Source organism: Pleurodeles waltl, chromosome 7 (genome assembly GCF_031143425.1).
Source record: "Pleurodeles waltl isolate 20211129_DDA chromosome 7, aPleWal1.hap1.20221129, whole genome shotgun sequence".
Classification (NCBI taxonomy): Eukaryota; Metazoa; Chordata; class Amphibia; order Caudata; family Salamandridae; genus Pleurodeles; species Pleurodeles waltl.
In genome coordinates, this window is record NC_090446.1 from 377095518 (window position 1) to 377108713 (window position 13196).

Sequence of the window (13196 nt, forward strand, 5' to 3'; positions counted from 1 at the left end):
GTACCTCGCTGAGGGGCTGCTGGGAGGGTGGTGCTAGTACGGGGGTGGCGGATGTGCCTGTTGCTGGGGTGGTCACAGAAGTGTCCACCATCACCAGGGAGCTTCCATCGGAGGAGGTATCTGTGTCTGAAAAGTCCCCTCCTGTCTCTGCCGTAGTGCTCCCCTGGTCCTCCATACCACTGGTGCCCTAACCGTCGGTAGACTCTGCCTCCTGGGTCCTGTGGTATGCAGCTCCCTCCATCACCGGTGCCTCTGCTCCTCTGCCAGATGATGCTAATGCACATCAGGACAGGATGACAAAAAGGGGGTGGGGGAAACTAAGGATACACATGGTCAGTGGCTGCACCAACACCACTGTTGGCGTACATACCACATTCACACACAGGGAACAGGCCTACACACTATGCAATTCACTAACAGTACTTATGCTAGCCTCTAGGGCATGGAGAGGGACAGATCCCCCCAATTGCAGCATACCTGGGACCCTCACAGCCCTGCCCAGTAGAGGCTACCTACAAGCTTGGTAGGAGAAATATCACTGCAGAACGATGCCCAACATGGGACCTACTCTGTAATGTCAGGCCTAGGGGCACCCACTGACACAAATCCCCTACCAGGCTTAAGTTGCAATGACGGGCACTGTACTCACCCTCTTGTGGCTGCTGTGATGCACTCAAGCGCCCATCCAGCTCAGGATAGGCCATTGCCAGTATGCGGGCCATCAGGGGGTCAGGGTTCGACGGGCACCCCTTCCTCATTGGGAGGCCATCCCCAGCTGGACGTCCGCCGTCTTCCATGCCCAGCATCTCAGGTCCTCCCACCGTCTCCGACAGTGGGTGCTCCACCTGCCGTAGACCCACAGGGTCCGCACGTCCTTTGCGATGGCATGCCATATACCCTTCTTTTGATGGACACTGACCTGCAGAGAAATACACACAGGGAAAGCCATTAGTCAGACCGTTCTGGCTGTTACACTTTTGGCCCACCATACCCCTTCACATCGCCAATTGCACACAAAGCACCCAGCCCACAAGCTGTGCGCCGCCCAGGGGACATCCACCAACACCTCCACACTAGCCCTTCACACACACCACTCCAGTGCATTCATGCCCCATGCATTGTACTCAGCAGTGTACTCACTCGTTGGTCTGGAGGCCCATACAGCAGTCTGTACTGGGGTAGGACCCCATCCACCAGTCGCTCTAACTCCTCTGAGGTGAAGGCAGGGGCCCTTTCCCCAGTTACACACGCCATGGTAGTTCCCAGACACAGGTGATAGCAGCACACGCAGTGTAGGTCCTCTCCTGTTGACGGTCAGGTAGAAAGTGAGAGAACAGACAGAAAATGACGGTGACGTCTGCGGCGGTGCATACCATCACCGCCGGCGTACATCACCATTGGCCACTGTACCCCCTAGGGCCCAATGTCATCCAATGAGGAGTTGCACAGCGGTTATTGACTGCCTCCCGCAACGGAGCGCAACGTCAGCGGAATTACCTCACTTCCACCTGTCCCTCCACACAGGACAGGCTGATGCTATTTCAGAGGTGGGGTGCAGGCCCTGGATTATAACTGCATCACAGTTCACAATTGGACATACAAGACAAATGCCACTTATACATTTTAATTGACGTCATGCATTGTACTGTTGTGGCTCTAATGTTCAGTTTGTGACCAGCTCCTCACTCCTTTGTCCCTTAGACTACAACCGCTGCGGATGATTAGGAGAAGGAGACATAGCCCGTGTACAGACCCCTGGTGGACTTGGCAACAATGGAGGACAGGCACATTATCCTCACCTACAGACTGGACAGGGACACTATAACAGATCTGTGTGCCCAACTGGAGCCTGACCTGATATCTGCTATCCGCCACCCCACTGGGATTCCCCCTCTTGTGCTAGTTCTATCTGTGCTCCATTTCTTTGCAACTGGTTCTTAACCAAGTGACAGTGGGCTTGGCAGCAGGGATGTCACAGCCAATGTTCTCAATAGTGCTGACCAGAGTGTTGTATGCCCTGATTAAACACATGTGCAGCTACATTGTTTTCCCACAAGTGGAGGATTTGGCCACAGTGAAGGCTGACTTCTATGCAAAGGGACACATCCCCAACATAATTGGGGCAATTGATGGAACACATATTGCATTTGTCCCCCCAGGCAAAATTAACAGGTATTCCGAAATCGAAAAAGCTATCATTCCATAAATGTCCAGATGGTGTGCTTGGCAGACCAGTACATCTCCCATGTCAATGCTAAGTATCCTGGGTCTGTGCATGATGCCTTTATCCTGAGGAATAGCAGCATCCCAAATGTGATGTCCCAACTACAGGGGCACACGGTGTGGGTAATAGGTGAGCCCTGGTTCGAACCCAGTGGATGTTGGTGTATGGGTATGGTGTGTGGCTAAATGTTGTCCTTCCATATTTGCAGGTGACTAAGGTTACTCCAACCTATCATGGCTACTGACTCTTGTGAGGAATCCCAGGACAAGTGCGGAAGAACGTTACAATGAGGCACATGGGCGTGCTAGAAGGATTGTAGAACATACCTTTGGCCTCCTGAAGGCTAGGTTTCGGTGCCTCCATCTAAGAGGTGGATCCCTGTGCTACTAACCCAAGAAAGTCTGCCAGATCATCGTGGCATGCCGCATATTGCACAACCTTGCCTTGAGACGCCATGTGCCTTTTTTGCAGGAGAAGGAGGAGGCTGGAGAAGGCCGTGTGGCAGCAGTGGGCCCTGTGGACAGTGAGGATGAGGAGGCAGAGGATGAAGATGAGGACAACAGAACTGCAGTGATCGACAATACTTCCAATGACACACAGGTAAGACAGTGCTACTTCACATTTCATTGTCATTATTTCGATTATCTTTGACACTGGCATGCTGTTATTTCCCACTTCGATGCCCACTCACTGTACCCTTTGATAACTCATTTTGCAGGTGTTGGCGCCCCACTATTGCTCCTGGTGTGATCACTGCAGCCAACTACAGGTCTTTACAATGTGAACATTACTGTACATTTGTAATGCAATGTTTGAAAATGGTTACATGAATACATACTGAAATCATTGACATACTCCATACTTATATTTTTTCAAAGGGTGTTTATTTAAGTGCTAAGGAGTGGGGGGGCAAGTGTATTGGGCTGAGTTGATGATGGAGGAAGGTCGAGGGTATAGTTCCAGTCTATTTGTAGCACAGGTGAATTGTCCAAGGGGACATAGGAAGGGGGGCAATGGCAGTTCAAGGTGGACAGGATGACAGAGTGGGACACAAGGGTGACATGCCGGAGAGTCTCATTTCCTGGCGGGGGTCTTGGCAATAGTCCCTGGCTTCTGCCTGGATCGAAGAGATCGTTTGCAGGGTGGTTCTCCTTCTGCAGGGGGAGGGGTGCTGGTGGCTTGTTGGTCCTGTGGCAGGGCCTCCTGTCCACTAGCGGCAGCGGAGGTGGAAGGCAGTTCAGATGTCTGGCTAGTGGCAGGGGCCCACTGTTGTGAGGCTGACTCTCTCAAAATGTTGGCCATGTCTGCCAGCACCCCTGCAATGGAGACCAGGGTGGTGTTAATGGCCTGCAAGTCCTCCCTGATCCCCTGGTACTGTCCATCCTGCAGCTGCCTGTTCTCCTGCATGTTGGCCAGGACCTGGCCCAGCAGATCCTGGTAATGTTGGTATGCTCCCAGGATCTCGGTGAGTGCCTCCTGGAGAGTCGGTTCCCTGGGCCTGTCCTCCCCCTGCCGCACAACACTCCTCCCAGTTTCCCTGTTGTCCTGTGCTTCTGTCCTCTGAACAGTGTGCTCACTACCACTGACCCAAGGTCCCTGATTGTCTTGGGGCGTGGTGTGCCCTGGGGTCCCTGTAGTGGTGGACACACTGCTGATTGACGTGTCCTGGGGACAGAGGTGTGGATAAACTGGGAAGGTGGTGTGGTGGTGTTTTCTGATGGGGAGGCTCTGTGGTAGTGTGTGACTTTGGCTGGGTTACCAACTGTCCAGAGGTCCCCGATGGGCCAGGTTGGTCATCCAGACTCAGGCATCCAGAGTCGCTGTCATCACTGTGGGCCTCTTCTGTGGGAGGACTGGATATTGCTGGCACCTCTTCTCCAGTGACATTGGCTGGGGTACCTGTGGGGATGTGAATGCAGTGTTATTGTTTCTGTGTGTGACATATTGTGCATCAGTGGGTTGCCCTGTTTGGTTGTATTTGCCCTGACAGCTCTTACTTGTGTAAGTTGGTATGTGGTGGGCTAGCTGATTCTCTCTAGTGTGCATGCTTTAGTGATAGGTGTCCATGCAGGTCTGTGAGTGGTGTCCATGCATTGGTATGGCATGCAGGGCTTGGCATTGGGGTGAGTGAGATGTGATGGTGGGGGGTGTGGGAAGTGGTGGAGTGATGGGAGTGAGGGTGAGGGTGAGGGTGGGGGTATGTGAAGGCATGCAGGTAGGGTGGTGATAGTAGTATAGAGTTTACTTACCAGAGTCCAGTCCTCCTGCTACTCCTGCCAGGCCCTCAGGATGCATGATTGCCAAGACTTGCTCCTCCCATGTTGTTAGTTGTGGGGGAGGAGGTGGGGGTCCATTGCCAGTCCTCTGTACAGCTAGTTGGTGTCTTGCTGCATTGGAACGTACCTTCCCCCGTAGGTCATTCCACCTCTTCCTGATGTTGTCCCTTGTTCTGGGGTGCTGTCCCACAGCCTTGACCCTGTCCACGATCCTCTGCCATAGCTCCATCTTCCTAGCAATAGATATCTGCTGGACCTGTGCTCCAAATAGCTGTGGCTCTACCAGGATGATTTCCTCCACCATGACCCTTAGCTCCTCCTCTGAGAATCCGGGGTGTCTTTGTGGTGCCATGGGTGTTGTGTGAGTGGTGTGGGTAAGGGAGTGTAGGGAGATGGGTTGGGGTGTGTGATGTAAGGTACATGGGTGGTGTATAGGTGATGGTGGTGTATGGGTCGGGAATTGTCTGTAGTCGTGATGTCAGTCTGTTGGCAATGGTTTGTATTCCTAAAGGGTTGTAGGTAATGTGGAGGTGTGTTTTATAGTGGTGTGTGTATGGGTGTCAGGTGTGTGTAGTTCAAATTGTCCAATGTGGTGTTGTTTTGTATGTGTGTGTGTATTTTGAGTGCATCAGTATGTACCACCAAAGGTTTACTGTGGTTGAATGTCCACCATGGTGATTCATGAGTCATAATGTGATAGGCGTTGTTTTGTTGGCATAACGGTCTGGGTTTTGGTATCACCAGTTTATCGCTGACCTTTGGTGTGGCGGACTTGTGTCTGTGGCTGAATAGTGATGGATTGGTGTGTGTGTGTCATAACATGGTGAACGGATATCCACTGCGGCGGCGGTATGTTGGTGACAGTCAGCATGGCGATAAGTGGGTTTTACCGTCAATGTCATAATGAGGGCCAAAGACTTTAAGCAATAAAGATTAAGCACGTCTCTTGTCAAGATGCATATGGAAATTATAAACCTTTCGTCCAACAAGAAAATGGGCAATGAACCTATGGCAAATGCTGGTTCTTTCAAAGTGCAGTCCCGCTAAATTAAAACCACTAAAACTATGTATCAAATCCCTATTGGTCACATGGTCGCATGTTCACACTTTGTCCAATGAAACTAAAACTCGAAATCAATGAATTCTACCATTACTCCATTCGCATGTTCTTAATTGGTTGTCCTGCAATGTCCTCATCATCTGGCTCATCAGGTAACAATATTGTTGCAGCTTCTACTCCAGTCAGTGTCTCCATTGTTCTCCTCCTGAGAAAGTCAGTCTTGCACACATTATATACAAAATGTTACATTTAACAAGAACAGCATTTTCTAGCAGTCCGATCTCATGAGAAAACTTTGCAGCTACTAGCACATCTAAACAATACAATGGAAAATCACAGTTTAACTCTCTAGGACAGCCATTTATTAAACGTTTAAGAAATACAGCTTGACATGAGGCCCAGCAAGTAGGCCAAGACCTTTGCTAAGTTAACACCTACAATTAATAAAGCTAATACATAATGCATAACCTTCAATATGACATATTACTACATTAGTCAAACATATGCTCATCATTTCATAACATTAGAATATTAATAAGTATCTTCGTGAACATTAGCAGCCACTCATCGTAATCACATTTTCAAATGTGTGCGTTATTTATCTACGTTATTATATTTTCTACACAAATCCATTACTCAGAATACATGAACACTCATTAATATTTTGTATTACAAAACCTGCGCTAGCAATCCCACCTCTGATGACAAAATGTGCAATCACACTAACTACCAACCACACATTTTTGCATCAGCTAAAATTCTGTCAGTTCAATCCCTTCATACCTTTGTTCCCTTTTTTAATTTTCCCTGTACAAAGTTTCTCTTTTCTTTTTTTACCTCCTCTGAATATTCTTTAATTTACACAATCCCCATATTCCAATTAGGCAAACCACAATATTTAATATCCCCTGCAAGATTTTCAATAGAATCTCATTCCAAATTTTGCTGAGACAATTTCCCACTGAAACAAAACCTTTGCCAATCTTTTTCCAAACACCTGGCTCTTTCAATTCTTTCAAATCAGCACTTTCATTAGTCAGATTAGTAATTAAGCCTCTAATTTCCTTACTATTATTAAGAATATACGAACAACAATGCCTAGAATTAATCATTCTACAGACTCCGCCATCCTTTGCTACAAGAATGTCTAAAGCAAGATGATTCTGAAGAGTCATAGCTCTATCAGCAGCTAATTCAGTATCTATCAGGAGTATGGCTCCTGAAAAATTTGTCAGCATGTTATCCACAATAGTAGACAACTTTCGAATCTTTACCCAATTCAGAATGACTCCTGCTGAAGGAATCATTGCTCCAAATATATCTCCCACTATACCAGAAGAGGATTCCCTCCTCTGTCTCATATGATGTAATTCAGTGGCTTTCGGAAACTTCTTCAAATCATCCATTTGATAAATCTTTGGGAAAATTGTCCCCAAATAACATGTCCCGTACCATCCTCTTGGAAGATGGTAATAAGCATTAAGGCCACAGATATTATAAATTCCGGGAATCACCGGGTCCTGTCCATTCAACATGAACGTCCATTTATTCTGAAACAAAAACACATGCTTACAATCCCACAAATAAAGTGTCATTGTGTGATGTAGTCCTATACATACAAAGTTTCCCTACGTGCTGTGCATCTAAAGCTAATTTCCCTTGTGTTTTAATTGCACTATAAGCATATTCATTCCTGTAAGTCATTTTCTCTAAGCCTTTTTCTAACTTCTCCTTTAATGCCTTTCTCCTGTCATCTGTGTGATCTAAGAATCTTTTCTCTAAAGGTGTAAGCAAGCATATCAGATTATTCCTGTGCGCATAAGCTGTGCCAAACGTCAATGTAACTTCAAAGAAACCTCTAACTAGTACTATGTCATTATCTTTAGCTATTATACTCAAATACCTAATTATAAGGACAAATGAAAACACACCATCACAATTTGAATAAAAGTACTGAATGCACTCCTGGTTATAGAATCTTGTTAGTAGCAGTCTACAACTTATTCCATATGCTAGAGGCAAACTATGGTACGTAACTCCTTCCTCAACTGATAAAGGGATCTGCGTACCCACATAACAATTCCTTGCATCCATCGTCTCAACATACTCACTCAACAAGCAATAGAAGACATTAGAAGAAAGTTCTCCTTGTGCATTAGAATCTTCATGCAAACACTAAACCTCTCTATAGCTGTTGGTGCAGTAGTTGTCTCAAAAGCAGAAGTATGGTTGGTTTCATTCTTATCAAGAACAGACATATCCACAATCAACACCACGGACAATATCCCACATATAATCGCCAAACCAATACTCATATATTTACAGTGCTTAGTATTCCTGCCCTGCTGGCTAATGTTACTCATGATCTGTAAAGAATCAGAAAGCAGAAGAATATTTAGAAAAACTGCAGCAAAAATCAAAAACAAACAACTCTTCTTTAAGCAGTTATTTACAGCTCTCAGTTTCACTTTCAGGATTCCTTGTAAAAATCGGTAAGCAGCTTGTCAAAATCAGGATTCAAAAGTCAAATCAGGTTATCAATGTCTCTTCCGGTTACTTTTGACAGTCTCTTTCTCCAAAATGTTCTCTTGGATTGTTGCAATAGTTCAGTTTGTCAGCTTCCTTCAAGTACCAAAATACTGACCTTGAATGTCTCTATAAAAACAAAAAGACAAAAATTATTTCTGTCATTCCCTCGTAGCTGCATACACCCATTCAGAACCTGCGTTTCTTTGACTTTCTATTCTCTTCCTCTTCAACTTTTGATCACCATTCAATTCTACTTCACTTAGATCTTCTTTCCTTGTTATATTTACTTCTTCCTCAATTGTTGCATCAACAACCACTTCCTTTCCCTTTCCTTGTGACTCCGGCCACTTATCTCCTTTCAGTAGACCTTCTGTCAGTGTTCTCTTCAGAGTCGAACTTGAAACTTCCCCTTTTTCTGCTGTGTTTTCTCTTGACGGACCTGCAACAGGTTCAGGAGGAGTCAGATCACAATGACTTTGATCCACCTCAACTCCTTTTCCCTCTGGGTCTGGCAATTTTTCTGTTTGTCTCTCAAGATCGTCATCTTCTGGGAAAGACCTCCTAGGACTAGGCTCTCCTGCTGCCTCAATTGAGAAAGGCTCTCCGTCACCCTTCTGGAGGCCTTCTCCTTCATCTCTCACAGGAGTGACTGAACCATCCTCAACGGGCTCAGATCCAGTCTCAGCTCCTCTTTGTTCTTTTTCCGGCCCTGAGACTTGTTTCGCTGTTGTTGGTACTCTCAACAACTCTTCTTTCTCGTGATCCAGTGGACATGTCACTTTCTTCGTGTGACTGGCATGGATCCAATTTGGAATTCCAGCGCACTTCACAGCTGTGGTAGTTGTCAGAACTACCTGGAATGGTCCTTTCCAATGAGGCTCCAAACACGTTTTCCTCACACATTTCTAGACCACAACCCACAACTTTTAGGTTGTGCCCTGAGTCATGGATCGGTGGCAGTGTGGTGGCTTCCACCTGCTGAGAAAAAGAGCGAACCACATCAGCCAGACCTTTGCAGTAGTCCAACACCATATCATCTGTAATGTTGACATGTGCATTTGCAGCCACCGCTGGCAACCTCATGGCTCGGCCCATAAGGATCTCATGCGGCGACAATCCTATCTTCCTGTCAGGTGTGTTTCTCATTGTCATAAGAACTAAAGGCAATGTGTCAGGCCATTTCAAATTCGTGGACGCACACATCTTTGCAACTCTTGACTTTAAGGTACCATTCCTCTGTTCCACTAGTCCTGATGCTTCATGGCGGTAACCACAATGCAACTTCGGCTCAAATGCTGCACACAGTAATTTAATTACTTCTTTTTTGTAGTGACTTCCCCTATCTGATTCTAAAGAGATCAGAAACCTGAAATGCGGTATCAGTTCCCTAAGCAGTAGTTTTGCTACTATGAGACTATCATTTCTTCGTGTAGGGTAAGCTTCAATCCAGTGACTCAAAATGCACACAATCACCAACACATATCTCAAACCTCCACACACAGGCATCTAAAAAAAAACATCTGCATTCTGCTGAATGGACCATCCGCTCTTCCAATGTGGCTCAAATTAACCACTGTCCCTTTCCCCCGGTTCAATTGTTGGCAAATGAAACAACAATGGCAAACTAATTCAGCAACCTGTCTAAACCTTGGGTTGAACCAATCATGTTTGAACAACCGAATGATGGCATCCCTCCCAATATGTGCTTGACCATGATAGTACCTAGCCATTTGAGACAACAGACTATTTGGCAAAACCAATTGACCCTCTTCTGAAACCCACAATTCATCTTGTCTTTGCACACATTTCATTTTGCTCCATGAACATTTTTCTTCCCTGTCAACATTATTCTGCAACATTTTCAATTCCTCAAAGATGTCAATTACTTTCAATGCAATACTTGGACATGTTTCGTCTTCTTCAGGTAACAGGTCCTACTTATCGTTCGCCGATATACAGTTCAATGCACAAAACCTTGCAATCTGGTCCGCATATCCATTTCCCAATGATACGAAGTCCTGCGACTTCAGATGTGCACTGCATTTCACCACGGCAATCTTTTCAGGCATTTGAATAGCATGTAACAGTTCTTTAATCCCGTCACAATTTCTCACTGGTGAACCAGAAGAGTTCATGAAACCTCTCTGTGACCACAACTGGCCAAAATCATGGACTATTCCAAATCCATACTGACTATCCGTATAGAATGTAACTTTCAGCTGAGCAGATCATGGCATGCTGTAGTAAGGGCTACCAGTTCCGCTTCTTGGGCAGAATACACTCCTTAAAGCAAAGAAGCTTCCAAAATCCCAGTAATTGTGCACACAGCATATCCTGCCCTCAGTGTCCCTGCCTTGTCTTTCAAACAGGAACCATCAACAAAGATAATTTAATAATGTTCTTCCAATCGGGTATCTCTAATGTCAGTTACTTCAAGACAATCATGTTCAACATCTTCCACTTGCTCAATTTCAACATTTTCTTTTGGGAGTAAGGCTGCCGGGTTCAGCACTGTACATCTTTTTAATGACACATTTTGTGACCCTAGAATAATCGTTTCATATCTGGTCAACCTTGCACCAGTTAAATATTGGGTTTTTGTCCTTGGAAGTAGAATCTCAATAGTGTGAGGGACCATTATAGTCACAGGATGCCCCATCACAATGCCTTAACACTGTGTAAGGCTTTGCCCAACCGCTGCAACTGCACGCAACCAACATGGTAAGGCTGCTGCAACTGGGTCCAAAGTAGCTTAAAATATGCATCTGGGTGGTTTACACCTTCATGGACCTGTGTCAAGACAGACAAAGAACATGTATCATGCTCATGACAAAACAATGCGAAAGGTTTTGTGTAGTTAGGCTTACCCAAAGCTGGAGCCTTGCACAGACTCTCTCTCAATTCAGTGAACGCTTTCATTCCAGACTGGTCTAACACTATAGGATCAGTGACTTCCTTATGAGGCAGCTTCTGCAATGGCCTCGAAATGAGAGAATAATTTGGAATCCATTGGCAACAGTAGCCTACCATCACTAAAACATTCTGACATCTCTCTGTGCGGTCGGGGGATTTTTCTGCAATATGGCTGTAATCCTTTCTCTGGATATAATTATTGATCCATTCTCAATCTGGTGACCCAAGTATTTTATGACTTTCTGATAGTATTTCAATTTAAGTGGAGAAACTTTGTGACCATTGTTTCCCAAATGGTTCAACAGGGCAATCGTATCATATTTGCACTCATCTTTTGTTTTAGAGGCAATCAGCAAGTCATCAGTGTACTGCACCACGGTCAATTGGAATGGAAATTCAAATGACTCCAAATTCTTTTTTAAGATCTGATTGAATGTGGAAGGTGACTCTGAAAGTTCCTTGAGGAATTGTGCACCAAAAATAAACTTGGCCCAAAAATTTGAAACAAAAGAGAAATTGTCTATCCTCATGAAGAGGCACAGAAAAGAAGGCTTGCGACAAATCAATGACAGAGAACCACTCAGCATCACATGGAATCTGAAACATTATCACAGCTGGTATTGGCACCATGGGACAACATTAGACCACAATCTCATTTATTTTTCTCAAGTCCTGGACAATATGAACTTTCTCAGGTCTTTTGCAAACCCATAATTGGTGAATTACATGGACTGCTCAATATTTCCTTCAAAACTCCTTGCTTTACAAAGTCTGAAATTATCTGGGTGACGTTCATAAGGACATTTTGCGGCATGTGGTACTCAGGAAATTGAGGAAAAACAGCATTCGGCTTTACAGTAACTTTAACTGGCTCAACTCCCTTTATCAGACCTACTTCTTTTCCTGTCAAATGCCACACTTTCTCCTTAAACGTTCCCTGCAAATCAGGAGGAAGCTCCTTCACTGTGAACATCGGGGAAAAATTCAACCAGAGGGTACTCCTCATTTGTAATTTCACCTTCTAATTCTGGGGCTTGGTCATCTTCATCATGAATATTCGTCTGTATCTCAATTCCATCATTTGAACAAGTAACCGCACATCTTGTTTTACACAGCAAGTCACTTCCCAGTAGGGATACTGGACTTAAATCGCAGAGTACAAATTTGTGCAATCCCTGAAAGTTGCCAATTTTAACCTGTACTGGTTCTGTAATTGGGTTGGTCAAATACTGATTTGCCACTCCTACAATCTGATCTGTTCTACCTGAAAGGGGCAAATTTGGAACTTCTGCACTTCTCACTGTAGAGCGTGTAGCTCCTGTGTCAACCAAGAATAAAACTCTGTGACCCATAACCTATTCCTTTTAGATAGGGACCCCTCAGATCTACTTCTAAGGAAGTTGAATGCACACATGGCTCCTCATACGAACTGTAACTCATCTAATCATCATTTATTTCACTCTCACTGTGTAATGGGAATTGGTGCACTGTGTTATTACTTTGGTTAAGCCTCTGACCCGTGACCTGTTGAGAAAGCATCATCTGTTGCTGTTCCATTGGGGCTTGAGGTATTTGAATTTGCTGTCTAGGTACCATGGGAACCTGCTGTTGCAGTGGCTGCAACTGTGACATTTTGTACACGTGGCATTTGCACCTGCTGCATGGGTTGAAAATTCTGCACTTGATTCACATTATTTTGAAAATTTTGATTAGGACCTCTCACTCTGCCAGCTCATGTTCTAGAATAAATTGATGTCATTACTTTGTTGAACAACACCTTCCTGCACCATCATCGGACACCTCAATGTCCAACGGCTCCGCAAAAGTAACATGGCAATCATTTCTTCATTCCCAACACATCATTCTGAACCCCAGTGGTATCCAAATCTGGACCACAAGTCACATTGCCTTGCAACCTCTACCTCTCATCATGTTTCCCTGCTGCTGCTGTGTAAACTTATGGAAAACTCCCTTGCATTCCTGTTTGAACAGCTTTAATCTTCCTCACCATCGCCTTCTCTTTCAGCTTTTTCTGCTTCATTTCAATGCCATCGCAACCGTATTTCGCATACTGCAAAACCTCATCAATTAGCTTTGCTTGCCAGCAGATCAAATGACTCTTAATCATTTGGCTAATTTTAGGTCTCAACCGTTCCACAAATCTGAACACAAAATGAATCTTGTCTCTTGCCTC